The sequence below is a fragment of the Festucalex cinctus genome, chromosome 21 (assembly GCF_051991245.1).
Source record: "Festucalex cinctus isolate MCC-2025b chromosome 21, RoL_Fcin_1.0, whole genome shotgun sequence".
Classification (NCBI taxonomy): domain Eukaryota; kingdom Metazoa; phylum Chordata; class Actinopteri; order Syngnathiformes; family Syngnathidae; genus Festucalex; species Festucalex cinctus.
In genome coordinates, this window is record NC_135431.1 from 9508609 (window position 1) to 9526088 (window position 17480).

General features: G+C 36.4%; 1 protein-coding gene and 2 long non-coding RNA genes across 7 annotated transcripts in view; 2 read left to right on the plus strand and 1 right to left on the minus strand.

Annotated features, from left to right (window-relative positions):
* The window catches only part of LOC144010316 (interleukin-6 receptor subunit beta-like), a 49302-nt gene that overhangs the window by 11604 nt on the left and 20218 nt on the right, over positions 1-17480 (plus strand). The window lies entirely within an intron of this gene.
* LOC144010750 (uncharacterized) lies at positions 697-7036 on the plus strand. 2 transcript variants are annotated; one of them, XR_013281329.1, is made up of 6 exons: positions 697-904; positions 3204-3273; positions 4620-4713; positions 6168-6402; positions 6604-6761; positions 6832-7036. It is a non-coding gene; the product is annotated as an uncharacterized LOC144010750 (long non-coding RNA). The 2 variants fall into 2 exon arrangements; XR_013281328.1 differs by having other exon boundaries at positions 6604-7036.
* LOC144010749 (uncharacterized) lies at positions 6071-7837 on the minus strand. 4 transcript variants are annotated; one of them, XR_013281326.1, is made up of 5 exons: positions 7575-7836; positions 7069-7123; positions 6532-6916; positions 6270-6424; positions 6071-6195 (listed from the first exon to the last, which is right to left on the minus strand). It is a non-coding gene; the product is annotated as an uncharacterized LOC144010749 (long non-coding RNA). The 4 variants fall into 4 exon arrangements; XR_013281327.1 differs by having other exon boundaries at positions 6270-6395; positions 7575-7835; XR_013281325.1 differs by having other exon boundaries at positions 6270-6344; positions 7575-7831.

Sequence of the window (17480 nt, forward strand, 5' to 3'; positions counted from 1 at the left end):
TTTTACATGACATGTATAGTAATAGGCTCCAGCATCCCCCGCGACTCTTGTGAGGAGCAAGCTGTTAAGAAAATTGATGCATGATGGATTGATGTATATCAAATACTAGTTTTTTAAATGGCGTAATGTATAGTAATAGTTATTTTTTTAATGACAAGACAGTAAAGACTTTTAATATGATGATGTATAGGCTATATACGTGGTAGTTAAAAAATTAAATAAATAAACGACTTACTGTAAATGGTCGTTGGAAAACGAAAACAAACAAAAAATGCCTTAGGATGCAAAACCCATCCAGACTGAAACCGGATGGCTCTTTTGTAGTCTGAACAGTCACAAAGCACAGGAAATCTGATTTATGCAAGATGGATTGAAACCACATTCTGGAGGTAATTTTTATTGCATTTGGACAGGATGTCTCAGTCTGAAGAGCTCCAAACAGATTGCTTTTGACTGTCCACGAGGAGGAAAAATATCCGGATTTAAAAAAAAAAACAAAAAAAAAAAAAACGTTGGTGACCCCTGTTTTTGTGCGAACGAGTAATTTAAAATGTTTAAAGTTTAAACTTTAAATTCTGGATGTACCGTTCGACAGCCATTAATAACAACCCTCTGGTTCGTTATTCGCTTACAGCATTTAACATTATTTAGCGCTCGATTTAGCTGCGACCCGGAAGTTGAACCCCAACCGGAAATACAATGAAGACTCGTTTGACTTGCCATTTTGCTTGCTTCGTGAACACCACTGACCTGGAGAACATGGTCGAATTTACGTTAGTAGGTAATATTGGATTGTTGTTTACATGTACAGAGGCGTCCACAAAAAAGGAATATTGTCTCCACGTCGGCTGCCGCCCGTCTATCTGGACGTCAACTGAAGAAAAGTGGCGACGCTTGTGAAAAGGTAACTCATGCTAACCTTTTCCACATTTTCACTGCATGGTCCTCTAAATGCATATTTTTGTTTAAACGGAACCATCGTCTCATGTCTAGCGCGTCTTCAGTTGACTTCGATTAGATAAAAACATTTACGTTCGTTTATACCACTTATCTGTTTATGCTTCTGGATAGCCGATTGGTCAAGACTTTTGAGGCCGCCATCTTGCTCCTCCCAAGAAACGCTTCTCGGCATTTAAACTTATCGAAATTGGAGAACATTTGAGACAGTCCTTAGTAGACACAGCATGATTTATGCTATTTTAAATGTGTTAAAGTTAATCAAGTGTCCTTAAGACATTTTACAACTTGCCTTAAGCATGTATAAATTATATGCTTAATGATGTTTAGAGAAGAGAACTTTTATTATTATTTTTTTTATTAAAGAATTATAGTTGTAATTCAAGAAAAGATGCCTCTGCCAAATAAAATATTGTGGTCCAAGGAACTGAGCGATAAAACAAAAGGGGGTCTTCAAAACAGCACATACCGTCCACTTGTTTGTTTATTTTTTAACTTGTTAAAAAAAATAGTGATCGCTCCGCCACAAACGCTCCTGTATATGGCTAATTTGTACGTATACCGTAGTTTATACAGTAGTCTGCTCGCGAAATGGGAGGAGCAAGATGGCCGCCTTGTCGCTTCAACTGTTTACACGGGCGTGTATGGGCTATCGGCTATTCAGTCATATATTCAGATCAGTGGTTTCCACAATCTAACGAGATACAATGCTATTGTTCAATGTAAAATGTATTTATTACTCTACTTGTCAAAAACGAGATGTGAAATAATCATCATAAATACAAAAAAAAAATAGCCAGCATGATTAAAGCAGAAGCTGATGCATTTAGTTGATGTTGCATTCGAATTTCCCAGTTGAGTTCCGACCTGAAAGCGTTGGCGGCTCATAAATGTAAACAAGCAAAATGGTAGATTTATTTATTATTTTACTCAAAACTCATTTTGACCTCCAGCAAACTTGCCTTCTCGCAATTTTGCTTCGGCGCCCCCCACCCATTCTCGAATGCAGCGTTGTCAAGCGCGATCTGTGACCACTGCGCGATCCGTGACGCGCATGCGCATAAGATCGGCCATCTTGGATCGTTAACTATATGCGTTCGTAAAAACATGATAAAATAAGAAACTAATGTTGATTACTGATGCATTTAACAAAACGAAGTAACTTTTAATCCTATAGATGAACATTGTTATACTTTACAGTAATTCTGTGGTGCGTGTGGGTGTTTGTTTGAAATGACCCCAGCCTCAAACCCTATGTTATGATATTGGCCAAACATTGTTCTAAAGACAATAAATTTAATTCGTACCCACTCTCACATAAATTATAATTACAGTATCCAGAGTATGTTTCGATAAGACGCTAAATTTGTTGTGGGTGTGAACCGGTAGTACTCTTCGGACGCGTGTCGTTACCTAAAAAAACAAAACAAACAAACCCATGTTTCGGTTGTGTGATCAAAAACAATTTAATTCCAATAAAGTGCAAGCAATCATTTTCCAAAGGACAACACGACCCTTTTAGCATACCGACAATGGTAAAAAAAAAAAAAAAAAAATACAATAAAATAAATCTGCCGCCAAGGCTCACGCACACCTGACGCTCATTACCGTGAGCTTCATTTGATCCTGGGGGCAAAACAAAGAAACACTGTAAAATGGCTCCAACACAGTAGTGTAAAAATCTATCTATTCGTACAAGACATGCTTGGGTATAAAAATGTTTTGATTATAATTTAAAATATAAACAAAAAAAAAACGTTTACCTGTCCTGTACTTTTCGCAATGTTTCATTTTGCGTGTGTGAACGTGCTTTGACCTATGTTGTTGCCGTAGTGAGCGAGATTGCCGATCTTCTGCGCATGCGCGTCACAGATCGTGCAGGTGTCACTGATCGCGTCATGACGTGCATCAGTTGTAGAGGGCGGGGCAGAAGCGGCGTGGGTCGGTCTTGTGCGGGTGATGGGCGTAAAAGGGTGGAGTCAGCAGAGCGGAGCGAGCGGGTGGGGGAGTGGCTTAATTTGGAAGGCACTGAAGTGCTTGCCGACTGCATGTATCACTTGCATTTTATGAAAAATCATCGACATCCAGCCAGTCGTCAAAACTTCATTAATATGATGTTTATGAAGTAGTGACTTGAAAATTTGTGTGTTTTTCAATTGTATGAAGATAAAGTGTTTTATGCAAATTAGCACCTACGATATGCAAATGAGCACTACTCACTGCTTCCATTTCTGTTTTGGTGACAGGATCGAGGCCGTTTGGGACATGGATGGGTCTGCGCTACAACCGTGCACTTGGGAAACTGCTTTTTGACAGGTAAGTGTACTTTTTTTACACAGTTTGCCATGTTGTGTGCTTGAGGGGGCGTGTCTGATGCCACTTAGCCATTTTTCAGTGCACTTTGACTTCGGCTTGATGTACTTGGACACACACCAGAACAACATTCAGTGCTTCTGAACATGTGCTTTTTTAACAATTACATTTGTGTGGCTCAAATGAAAAAATATAAACAACTTACAAACTAAATAAAAATGTATTTTTTCAAATGTATTTAAAAAAAATCTATTAGTTTGATATTATGTTGCCTATTTATTAGTGCTGTTAAAAGTTAAAGTTTTAACTAATTCATTAATCACAAAACAATATTGCATTAATCATTGTATGACCACAGATTGATCACACTATTAATTTTGACCGCAGATGATCCTTTTTAACCAACAGCGGATGGTTACGTTTAAGTTAGTTGTTGGAGTTTGAGCAATAAACATAACTACATGCATTAAAGTAAAGGATTTAATAAATGTTTACATATGCCATAGGTCATTTTTCCCCATTTTAAATTATGCAAATAATTAATTGATTAGAAAAAGCAGGTGCAGTGAATATACATTTTTGAAGACATCCTCATAATAGTAAATATCGAAAAAATTGACACAACAGGAGTGCTTCAAATTTAGCGGGCAAAATATGTTGGGGAAAAAAACCCATTTTTAAGTCAGTGATTATTCATGATTAATCAAAATTCTAAGATGTGATTAATCTGATTAAAAAATTAATCGTTTGACAGCTCTACTGCTTATTAAAATAAATACTATTTGTACAAACAAAAAAAAACTGAAATAAAAGCACTTGTCTGGGAGCACTGAATGATGTACTTGTTGTCTGGTTCCACATGTGGCAGTGTTGTGCAGTAGATGAATTGTTTGTCCTATAGAGAGATGTATAGAGAGTTGGTTTTTGGTTGCACTCATGTACCTGATGACTTTCCAAAATGGCCAAATTCTTAAGTTGTTGTGTTGACTATTGCATACAGGTTATGATAGTATATAGAATAGTCATGAGGTGTCAGTCGATAGCCCTCAAGTGTACCTAATCAAGTGTCCAACTCGTAGGTACACTCAGTCTTATTTCTTGACTATGTAAGCATGAGTGGACAAATGTCATGAGTGGACTGTAGAACCTCTGCATGTTGTTCTATGTGGTCTGTGAGTTTCAACATTTGCCAATTCAAATGCACATAGAATTTTTTTTTAATTGCTAAAAATTATTTTACTGATAATTCCACATGCTAACTTGGATTTAGCTGCGGCCGCGAATTGTTGAGTAATTTGATGTGAATGAGAATAACTGACTCCTTTTGTTTTTGGCTGACTGGATTGAAGGATGTCTTGGACGGACACGCAGCCAACGGACTCGCGACTTCAGGACATGTGGATTGGGTCTGTGCTACATTGACGGCAAGCTGCTTTTGGACAGGTGTGTGCGCTATTTGAAGGCAAATGTGTGCTTGAGGTATGTGATGTCACTAAGCTATGTGGTATATGCCACGGAAGAGTGTTTTTTTTTTTTTTTGCACAACAGTTTGTTTCCGGTTCGGTTTGCGACGTGCGGGCTGCGTCAAAAATACTTGCGCTTCCGACTTTGTGCCCCTGGGTTGCGCGTTCGCAACCCGGACCGGAAATAAACTGATGTGCAAAATCACGTCCCGCCGCCTCTTCCGTGGCATATTCCCCATTTCGCAGTGCGATTGAATCTCTGCTCGATGTACGACGCAGCAGAACATCGTTCAATGCTTCTGAACATGTGCTTTATTAAATAATTGTGATTGAAAATGTTTGGTAAAATAACACTAAGGTGTTGTGAAATCAATCAATGGATGTTGTTTTTGCCCAATTTTGAAAATAATAGTATGATAAAAAAATAAAAAAATCTTCCGCACGTGTCCAGAAGCATTGAATGATGTTCTTGTCTTGTGTTTTTGAGTCGCTTGTGCTCATGTGACATCATACACACACACAATTGCTTCCATGTACAGCCTGTCAACCAGTGTTTGTTACTTGAGTCCAACATTATTGCTGTGTACAAAAAAACTGCTTTGTCTGAAATCAAATATATTTTTCAACTGGAATGAGTGTCTGTGTTTTATTTCCAACTGCACTGTGAGTTTTCAGTTTATGACTATTTTCCAGTGTCATGTGTTCAGGTTTTTGTATTCTCGGGGCCTGATTGGATTGCAAGCAGATTGTTCAGGTTTCCTTGAAGACTTTCTGGGTTCATTCTCAAGGCCAAATGGCGGCATTTTGAGCATGAATCGAGGAAGCCTGCTCGGACCGAGGCCGAAACATCTTCAAGAACAACCTGAACAATCCATTTGTAATTCATTCAAGGCCCCAAAAATGCTTTTTTGCTTTTATTAAACTTCAACATGCAAATTAATGGACATAGCTCCACCCACTTCAGGGAAAAAGTCAATTAATTTGCATAATTAGCCACTCCCTCTCAGAATAGACCTATCGGATGGCTGTATGCAAATAAATTTGCATAACCACGCCCACTTTCCAGCACCAGATGCGGTATTTTTGCCTTATTTGCATAGCCACGCCCACATATGCAAATCACTGGCTGGGGATAATTTGCATAAACCACACCCACTTTTGGGACTAACCAATCAGGTCCTAGCACTTGTAACAGAAACCACCAATCAGATTGCTTCCTGCTCTGTAACTTACATAACCCCGCCCACTATACAACTTGACCACACCCCCTTTATTTTACAAGTTAGATTTTATGAAACATTTTAAGTTTTTATATTACAAGAAGAGTTCAGAAAATATACAATTTTAAGTTTATTTTATTGAAGAGTACATGTTGAAATGACAAATAAACTTTACAAAAAAAAATTGTCTTGATTGCTGTCTCATCATCACCAGGTGCAGTTGTGAACCAGCTGGAGCATATCTTGCAGACCGAAGACAAAACGACAGCGAGTCAAGTCAACTTGTGCAACAAAACTGAATTGTGATGAAACTCACCTGCACAGAAGGGCCTTTGAGCCAAATCGCTCACACCGCTGCATCGTCAGGAAGTCCGCCATGTTGCCTCAGCACCTGCGGCAGAACATTGAAAGACATCGAGGAGAAACTTGCCGGGTCGACAACCTTCAAAGTAAACAGTCAACTTCTTCAAGCTGATGACATCAATGCGGCACCAAGAAAAGTTTTGGACAAATGTCACTGCCTGGTGTTTTTATTAATTTATTTGGATACAGCAAATATTTGACAAGATGAAACCCACCAGTGCAGTCAAAAAAACAAAACAAATCTGCAGCAATGAAGACTTGTACACATTTTTCTTTCTCCCCCACAGGTGCAGGATCGTGGTGGCCAAGCAGTTTCTCCATGATGACCAACTCAAGACGGTTCCCTTCACTGGAAGCCTCCCAGCGGTTCAGCTTCTTCAGGGTCCAGAGATGCTTTGGCGCCCCCTAGTGGACATAAAACCAACCTGTCAGCACAAAGATAAATGTACCTTTTTTGAGCGTCCAGAGACATCGAATGTTTGTCAAACGTTCACGTCAGCCATTTTGTTTTGCAGCATGGTCCAACCCAGTGATGGCCAGCCTCGTACACAGTTCCTGTTCCTCAGGCAGCTCTGGTTGAAGTCACGATGCAGTTTTGACCTGCACACGCACAAAAAGAAGGATGTCAGGAATGGTTAGTACACGTCACCTGACATGTCCCGAACCTCCTCCAGTCATCTTAACCATGTGCAGAAACAAATTAAACGTGATGATTTCACATTTTAACGTGTACGAGCGTTTGTTTGTCTCACCAGTGACGAAAACAGGGCTGAGCTGGACACCGTGCGTGTCAATGCCCTGGCTGGCCTGAAAGACACGGTGACGTTACAAAGTTAGCTTCGAAACACGCAGCCAGTGTAGAATAGGGGGACGAGAAAAAAAATGAACGCCACGGCCAAAAAGATAGGGGAAGTAAGCAACTGTATTTCAAAGGAATCCATTCGCTTCAAGATGCAACCCTATGAAATTTGTTTCTTATTGAAGTTTATGTACAAACGCGAGTAACTTAGCTTCTGCCAAACGGTGCCCTTCTCCAGAAATCGTTTAATAACTAAAAGCTTTAACAAATATGTACTTTACTTACCGCGAGCATTTATTGCCAAACGTGTCAAATAAATGTCATTTTATGTTGACGTTAATTGATTGACCACGAACGAGCAAACATTTTAGCTAGCGTGCTAACAAGGTGTTTGCACGCTGAAAAGGTGAACATGTTAAAAGTTACAACTATGAGTGTAAGGAGAATCTTTAAACAAACCTCTTGTCAAAGCTTTTGGTCATCTTGTCGAGCTGACTGGAGAACAGCAAGTGGAGGATGTCGACGTGATGCTGTCACGCTGGGGAAGAAAAGAAAGATCGTCATTCAGTTAGTCGCAGCTTAAATAGGTTTTCGGTACCAACGTCATCACGTGTTTTTTTCCGTCAAAGCTTTATTTAAAAAAGCGAGCAAAAAAACAAAAACATGACCTGATAAAATCACTAAAGTGGTTCATGCGGGGCTCGAACCCTGCTCGTCTGTACCGGAGACTGTGTCGTTAACCATTAGGCCAAACGTGCTGGTGATTGCATTTCCTTTTGGTCGTAATTATGCCATAGAGTGACAAACGAGGTATGAAATACAACCACTGATTCTATGAATAGAAACGAAAATCCGAAAGTTCTCAAAGCCGAGATGGTCGAGTGGTATACGACATTGCTTTCGGTTTACTAGTTCTCGTGTTCGAGCCTCGTTTTCTGCAACCTTTGGATTTCGTCTATATGTTCAATTCGAGAGTGCAGAAGCGAGGATCGAACCCGGATCCCTTGAACCGGAGGCAAAGTTTTATACCATTCGGCCATCATGGTTGAAGGTGTTCGACGTTTCTGCTTATGTATTTATAGAATTTCCACATGAGTATATGAACCAATAAATGTGTTCAAATCAAGTTTTCGGAACACGGAAACTGGCCGAGTGGTTTGTTACATGGTTTTCAGTTTCGATAGTCCCGGGTTCGATTCCAGATACTCTCTGCTTTTATGGAAGTATTGCGCAAATGATTGAAAATGAGGGAGACGGCGGGGATCGAACTCGATACCTCCGGCACGGGAGACGATGTCTTATTCCATTTGCCATTTGCTCACATTGTTTTCGACAAAAATTAATGAAGGTGATGAGTATCTACTTGTATTCCGAATTAGCAATCCGAACATTGTTCGTTCAGGGGAACCCCCAACCTTCACCCCTCCGCACCAGCCATTAACACCATCAGATCCTTCCTTATTATTATTATTATTATTATTATTATTACTACTTTTTTTTTAAGTTTATGGGTATTACTTTCAATTCCCTTCCTGGGTGGAGTTTTGCATGTTCTCCCCGTGCATGCGTGGGTCTTCTCCTGGTACTCTGGTCTTCTCTCACATTCCAAAGACATGCATGGCAGGTTAATTGTCTCTTGGTGTGTGTGTGAGTGTGGATGGTTGTTCGTCTCTGTGTGCCCTGCGATTGGCTGGCAACCTGTCCAGGGTGTCCCCCGCCTACTGCCCAGAGCCAGCTGAGATGGGCTCCAGCACCCCCCGCGGCCAAGAAAATGGATGGATGGACTTACAATGCCCGCATCTACATCCTGGTAGTCAGCTATGTAATCTACTCATGTACGAATCCAACGATTGTAGCTCACGGACAAATCAATCCTATTCCCACCCGGAATGTAGTTACACTAGCCATCCACAGGAGAGCAGTATTGCATCGTATACTGGAGTTGCTTCTCCGCTTTCGTCTTTCACCATTTTGATTGACCACCCACATGGATTCTCAACGATTCATCTTGTTTTTTTTCTTAACTATATTTCCTTGGCGGTTTTAATGATGCGCATCTTATCACGACACGCTTATTGTTTCATCACATTATTGATCAATAAAAACGAGCCGAAAACCAGATACGCCAGCCTGAAAGGTCACCTTCCAGGGAGTGTGCCATCTGCTGGGGACATGTTATACTGCACACAATCCACGAATTTCTCTGTGGAGGACTTTTTCCCGACAACTTTTGAACCCAACGAGCAGTGCATCTCAAACCTGGTCCTCGGGGCACACTTTCCACCCTGCTTTCCATGTCTCCATATTCTAAAGCAGGTGAGGATTGTTATCAGGCTTCTCCAGAGCTTACGGATGAGCTGTCATTGGAATGACATGCGTTGGGAAAAGTGTTGGTCAACACAAAAACCACACCACATCTGGATAGATTCAATATTTTTTATTTGCACAAAAGCGAGATCAGAAAAAAAAAAAGCCTTGCTATACATGGTCGTTTTATATTAACAAAACAAAAACAAAAAAAAAGCCTTACAATACATGGTCGGAAAAAAAAACAAAAAAAAACACCTTACTATACATGGTCGTTTTTTATTAATAAAAAAAAAATTGCTTACTATACATGGTCGTTTTTTTAATCAAATAAAAAACGCCTTACTATACATTGTCGTTTTTTTAGGGGGGGAAAAAACGCCTTACTATACATGGTCGTTTTTTTAATCAAATAAAAAACGCCTTACTATACATGGCCGTTTTTTTTTAACAAAACAAAAAACGCCTTACTATACATGGTCGTTTTTTTAATCAAATAAAAAACGCCTTACTATACATGTTCGTTTTTTTAGGGGGGGGAAAAAAACGCCTTACTATACATGGTCAATTTTTTTTAACAAAATAAAAAACGCCTTACTATACATGGTCGTTTTTTTAATCAAATAAAAAACGCCTTACTATACATTGTCATTTTTTTAGGGGGAAAAAAAAACGCCTTACTATACATGGTCGTTTTTTTAATCAAATAAAAAACGCCTTACTATACATGGTCGTTTTTTTAGGGGGGGGAAAAAACGCCTTACTGTACATGGTCGTTTAAAAAAAAAAAAAAAAAAAAAGAAAACACCTTACTATACATGGTCGTTTTTTATTAACCAAAAAAAAAAAAAAAAGCCTTACAATACATGGTCGTAAAAAAAAAGAACAAAAACAAAAAAAAACACCTTACTATACATGGTCGTTTTTTATTAATAAAAAAAATTGCTTACTATACATGGTCGGTTTTTTAACAAAATAAAAAACGCTTTACTATATACATGGTCGTTTTTTTACGGGAAAAAAACCCGCCTTACTATACATGGTCGTTTTTTATTAATAAAAAAAATTGCTTACTATACATGGTCGGTTTTTTAACAAAATAAAAAACGCTTTACTATACATGGTCGTTTTTTTACGGGAAAAAAACCCGCCTTACTATACATGGTCGTTTTTTTTTTTTTGGGTGGGGGGGGTGGGGGGGGCCCTTACTATACATGGTCGTTTTTTTTTTTTTTTACAAAATAAAAATCGCCTTACTATACATGGTCGTTTTTTTAACAAAATAAAAAACGCCTTACTATACATGGTCGTTTTTTTAATCAAATAAAAAACCCCTGACTATACATGGTCGTTTTTTTAGGGGCGGAAAAAAAACGCCTTACTATACATGGTCGGGGTTTTTTTTTTACAAAATAAAAATCGCCTTACTATACATAGTCGTTTTTTTAGGCGGGAAAAAAACGCCTTACTATACATGGTCGTTTTTTTTTTTTAACAAAATAAAAATCGCCTTACTATACATGGTCGTTTTTTTAAAAAAAATAAAAAACGCCTTACTATACATGGTCGTTTTTTTAATCAAATAAAAAAAACCTTACTATACATGGTCGTTTTTTTTTTTTTTACAAAATAAAAATCGCCTTACTATACATGGTCGTTTTTTTAACAAAATAAAAAACGCCTTACTATACATGGTCGTTTTTTTAATCAAATAAAAAACCCCTGACTATACATGGTCGTTTTTTTAGGGGCGGAAAAAAAACGCCTTACTATACATGGTCGGGTTTTTTTTTTTACAAAATAAAAATCGCCTTACTATACATAGTCGTTTTTTTAGGCGGGAAAAAAACGCCTTACTATACATGGTCGTTTTTTTTTTTTTTTACAAAATAAAAATCGCCTTACTATACATGGTCGTTTTTTTAACAAAATAAAAAACGCCTTACTATACATGGTCGTTTTTTTAATCAAATAAAAAACCCCTGACTATACATGGTCGTTTTTTTAGGGGCGGAAAAAAAACGCCTTACTATACATGGTCGGGTTTTTTTTTTTTACAAAATAAAAATCGCCTTACTATACATAGTCGTTTTTTTAGGCGGGAAAAAAACGCCTTACTATACATGGTCGTTTTTTTTTTACAAAATAAAAATCGCCTTACTATACATGGTCGTTTTTTTAACAAAATAAAAAACGCCTTACTATACATGGTCGTTTTTTTAGGCGGGAAAAAAAGCGCCTTACTATACATGGGCGTTTTTTTAGGGGGGGGAAAAAAAACGCCTTACGATACATGGCCGTTTTTTTTAATCAAATAAAAAACGCCTTACTATACATGGTCGTTTTTTTAGGAGGAAAAAAAAACGCCTTACTATACATGGTCGTTTTTTTTTTAGGGGAAAAAAAAGCGCCTTACTATACATGGTCGTTTTTTTAGGGGGGAAAAAAAACACCTTACTATACATGGCCGTTTTTTTTAATCAAATAAAAAACGCCTTACTATACATTGTCGTTTTTTTAGGGGGGGAAAAAACGCCTTACTATACAGTCGTTTTTTTAGGAGGAAAAAAAACGCCTTACTATACATGGTCGTTTTTTTAGGGGAAAAAAATGCCTTACTATACATTGTCGTTTTTTTTTAGGGGGGAAAAAAAAAAACGCCTTACTATACATGGTCATTTTTTTTAACAAAATAAAAAACGCCTTACTATACATGGTCTTTTTTTTAATCAAATAAAAAACGCCTTACTAGACATTGTCATTTTTTTAGGGGGGGAAAAAAACGCCTTACTATACATTGTCGTTTTTTTCGGGGGAAAAACAACGCCTTACTATACATGGTCGTTTTTTTTTTTTTACAAAATAAAAAACGCCTTACTATACATTGTCATTTTTTTAAGGGGAAAAAAACGCCTTACTATACATGGTCGTTTTTTTAATCAAATAAAAAACGCCTTACGAGACACTGTCATTTTTTTAGGGGGAAAAAAAACGCCTTACTATACATTGTCGTTTTTTTAGGGGGAAAAAAAACGCCTTACTATACATGGTCGTTTTTTTTTAACAATATAAAAAACGCCTTACTATACATGGTCGTTTTTTAAAAAAAAACAAAAAAAAACGCCTTACTATACATGGTCGTTTTTTTGGGGGGGGAAAAAAATGCCTTACTATACATGGTCATTTTTTTTTAACAAAATAAAAAACGCCTTACTATAATAAGGCATTTTTTTCCCCCATTTTTTTTTTCAAGAAAGCCTTACTATACATGGTCGTTTTTTTTGGGTGAAAAAAAAATGCCTTACTCTACATGGTCGTTTTATGGGGGAGAAAAAAAATGCCTTACTATACATGGTCGTTTTTTTGGGGTGGAAAAAAAATGCCTTGCTATACATGGTCTGTTTTTTGGGGTTGAAAAAAATGCCTTCCTATACATGGTCGTTTTTTGGGGAGAAAAAAAATGCCTTACGATACATAGTCGTTTTTTGGGGGGAGAAAAAAAAATGCCTTACTATACATGGTCGTTTTTTGGGGGTGGAAAAAAAATGCCTTACTATACATGGCCGTTTTTTTTTGGGTGGAAAAAAATGCCTTACTATATATACATGGTCGTTTTTTTGGGAGAAAAAAATGGATTACTATACATGGTCATTTTTTTGGGTGGAAAAAAAATGCCTTACTATACATGGTCGTTTTTTTGGGTGGAAAAAAAATGCCTTACTATACATAGTCGTTTTTTTTTTGGAGAGAAAAAAAAATGCATGACTATACATGGCCGTTTTATTGGGGTGGAAAAAAATGCCTTACTATACATGCTCGGTTTTTTGGGAGAAAAAAAAATGCCTTACTATACATGGTCGGGTTTTTTTTTTGGGTGGAAAAAAAATGCCTTACTATACATGGTCGGGTTTTTTTTTTGGGTGGAAAAAAAATGCCTTACTATACATGGTCGTTTTTTTAGGGTGGAAAAAAAGTGCCTTACTATGCATGCTCTTTTTTTTTTGGGTGGAAAAAAATGCCTTACTATATATACATGGTCGTTTTTTTGGGAGAAAAAAAAATGCCTTACTATACATGGTTGTTTTTTTGGGGTTGAAAAAAATGCCTTACTATACATGGTCTGTTTTTTGGGGTTGAAAAAAATGCCTTCCTATACATGGTCGTTTTTTGGGGAGAAAAAAAACACCTTACTATACATTGTCGTTTTTTTAATCAAATAAAAAAACGCCTTACTATACATGGTCGTTTTTTTAACAAAATAAAAAACGCCTTACTATACATGGTTGTTTTTTTTTTTTTACAAAATAAAAATCATCTTACTATACATAGTCGTTTTTTTAGGCGGGAAAAAAAGCGCCTTACTATACATGGTCGTTTTTTTAGGGGGGAAAAAAAAACACCTTACTATACATGGCCGTTTTTTTTAATCAAATAAAAAACGCCTTACTATACATTGTCGTTTTTTTAGGGGGGGAAAAAACGCCTTACTATACAGTCGTTTTTTTAGGAGGAAAAAAAAACGCCTTACTATACATGGTCGTTTTTTTAGGGGAAAAAAAATGCCTTACTATACATTGTCGGGTTTTTTTAGGGGGGGGAAAAAAAACGCCCTACTATACATGGTCATTTTTTTTAACAAAATAAAAAACGCCTTACTATAATAAGGCATTTTTTTCCCCCATTTTTTTTTTCAAGAAAGCCTTACTATACATGGTCGTTTTTTTTGGGTGAAAAAAAAATGCCTTACTCTACATGGTCTTTTTTTTTTGGGAGAAAAAAATGCCTTACTATACATGGTCGTTTTTTTTGGGTGAAAAAAAAATGACTTACTCTACATGGTCGTTTTATGGGGAAAAAAAAATGCCTTACTATACATGGTCGTTTTTTTGGGGTGGAAAAAAAATGCCTTGCTATACATGGTCTGTTTTTTGGGGTTGAAAAAAATGCCTTCCTATACATGGTCGTTTTTTGGGGAGAAAAAAAATGCCTTACGATACATAGTCGTTTTTTGGGGGGAGAAAAAAAAATGCCTTACTATACATGGTCGTTTTTTGGGGGTGGAAAAAAAATGCCTTACTATACATGGCCGTTTTTTTTTGGGTGGAAAAAAATGCCTTACTATATATACATGGTCGTTTTTTGGGGAGAAGAAAATGCATTACTATACATGGTCATTTTTTTGGGTGGAAAAAAAATGCCTTACTATACGTGGTCGTTTTTTTGGGTGGAAAAAAAATGCCTTACTATACATAGTCGTTTTTTTTTTGGAGAGAAAAAAAAATGCATGACTATACATGGCCGTTTTATTGGGGTGGAAAAAAATGCCTTACTATACATGCTCGTTTTTTTGGGAGAAAAAAAAATGCCTTACTATACATGGTCGGGTTTTTTTTTTGGGTGGAAAAAAAATGCCTTACTATACATGGTCGGGGTTTTTTTTTGGGTGGAAAAAAAATGCCTTACTATACATGGTCGTTTTTTTAGGGTGGAAAAAAAGTGCCTTACTATGCATGCTCTTTTTTTTTGGGTGGAAAAAAATGCCTTACTATATATACATGGTCGTTTTTTTGGGAGAAAAAAAAATGCCTTCTATACATGGTTGTTTTTTTGGGGTTGAAAAAAATGCCTTACTATACATGGTCTGTTTTTTGGGGTTGAAAAAAATGCCTTCCTATACATGGTCGTTTTTTGGGGAGAAAAAAAACACCTTACTATACATTGTCGTTTTTTTAATCAAATAAAAAAACGCCTTACTATACATGGTCGTTTTTTTAACAAAATAAAAAACGCCTTACTATACATGGTTGTTTTTTTTTTTTACAAAATAAAAATCATCTTACTATACATAGTCGTTTTTTTAGGCGGGAAAAAAAGCGCCTTACTATACATGGTCGTTTTTTTAGGGGGGAAAAAAAAACACCTTACTATACATGGCCGTTTTTTTTAATCAAATAAAAAACGCCTTACTATACATTGTCGTTTTTTTAGGGGGGAAAAAAACGCCTTACTATACAGTCGTTTTTTTAGGAGGAAAAAAAACCGCCTTACTATACATGGTCGTTTTTTTAGGGGAAAAAAAATGCCTTACTATACATTGTCGGTTTTTTTTAGGGGGGGAAAAAAAAACGCCCTACTATACATGGTCATTTTTTTTAACAAAATAAAAAACGCCTTACTATAATAAGGCATTTTTTCCCCCATTTTTTTTTTCAAGAAAGCCTTACTATACATGGTCGTTTTTTTTGGGTGAAAAAAAAATGCCTTACTCTACATGGTCTTTTTTTTTTGGGAGAAAAAAATGCCTTACTATACATGGTCGTTTTTTTTGGGTGAAAAAAAAATGACTTACTCTACATGGTCGTTTTATGGGGGAGAAAAAAAATGCCTTACTATACATGGTCGTTTTTTTGGGGTGGAAAAAAAATGCCTTGCTATACATGGTCTGTTTTTTGGGGTTGAAAAAAATGCCTTCCTATACATGGTCGTTTTTTGGGGAGAAAAAAAATGCCTTACGATACATAGTCGTTTTTTGGGGGGAGAAAAAAAAATGCCTTACTATACATGGTCGTTTTTTGGGGGTGAAAAAAAAATGCCTTACTATACATGGCCGTTTTTTTTTGGGTGGAAAAAAATGCCTTACTATATATACATGGTCGTTTTTTTGGGAGAAAAAAATGCATTACTATACATGGTCATTTTTTTGGGTGGAAAAAAAATGCCTTACTATACATGGTCGTTTTTTTGGGTGGAAAAAAAATGCCTTACTATACATAGTCGTTTTTTTTTTGGAGAGAAAAAAAAATGCATGACTATACATGGCCGTTTTATTGGGGTGGAAAAAAATGCCTTACTATACATGCTCGTTTTTTTGGGAGAAAAAAAAATGCCTTACTATACATGGTCGGGTTTTTTTTTTGGGTGGAAAAAAAATGCCTTACTATACATGGTCGGGTTTTTTTTTTGGGTGGAAAAAAAGTGCCTTACTATGCATGCTCTTTTTTTTTGGGTGGAAAAAAATGCCTTACTATATATACATGGTCGTTTTTTTGGGAGAAAAAAAAATGCCTTACTATACATGGTTGTTTTTTTGGGGTTGAAAAAAATGCCTTACTATACATGGTCTGTTTTTTGGGGTTGAAAAAAATGCCTTCCTATACATGGTCGTTTTTTGGGGAGAAAAAAAACACCTTACTATACATTGTCGTTTTTTTAATCAAATAAAAAAACGCCTTACTATACATGGTCGTTTTTTTAACAAAATAAAAAACGCCTTACTATACATGGTTGTTTTTTTTTTTTACAAAATAAAAATCATCTTACTATACATAGTCGTTTTTTTAGGCGGGAAAAAAAGCGCCTTACTATACATGGTCGTTTTTTTAGGGGGGAAAAAAAAACACCTTACTATACATGGCCGTTTTTTTTAATCAAATAAAAAACGCCTTACTATACATTGTCGTTTTTCTAGGGGGGAAAAAAACGCCTTACTATACAGTCGTTTTTTTAGGAGGAAAAAAAAATGCCTTACTATACATGGTCGTTTTTTTAGGGGAAAAAAAATGCCTTACTATACATTGTCGGTTTTTTTTAGGGGGGGAAAAAAAAACGCCCTACTATACATGGTCATTTTTTTTAACAAAATAAAAAACGCCTTACTATACATGGTCTTTTTTTTAATCAAATAAAAAACGCCTTACTAGACATTGTCATTTTTTTAGGGGGGAAAAAAAACGCCTTACTATACATTGTCGTTTTTTTAGGGGGGGAAAAAAAAACGCCTTACTATACATGGTCATTTTTTTTAACAAAATAAAAAACGCCTTACTATACATGGTCTTTTTTTTAATCAAATAAAAAACGCCTTACTAGACATTGTCATTTTTTTAGGGGGGAAAAAAAACGCCTTACTATACATTGTCGTTTTTTTAGGGGGGAAAAAAAACGCCTTACTATACATGGTCATTTTTTTTAACAAAATAAAAAACGCCTTACTATACATGGTCTTTTTTTTAATCAAATAAAAAACGCCTTACTAGACATTGTCATTTTTTTAGGGGG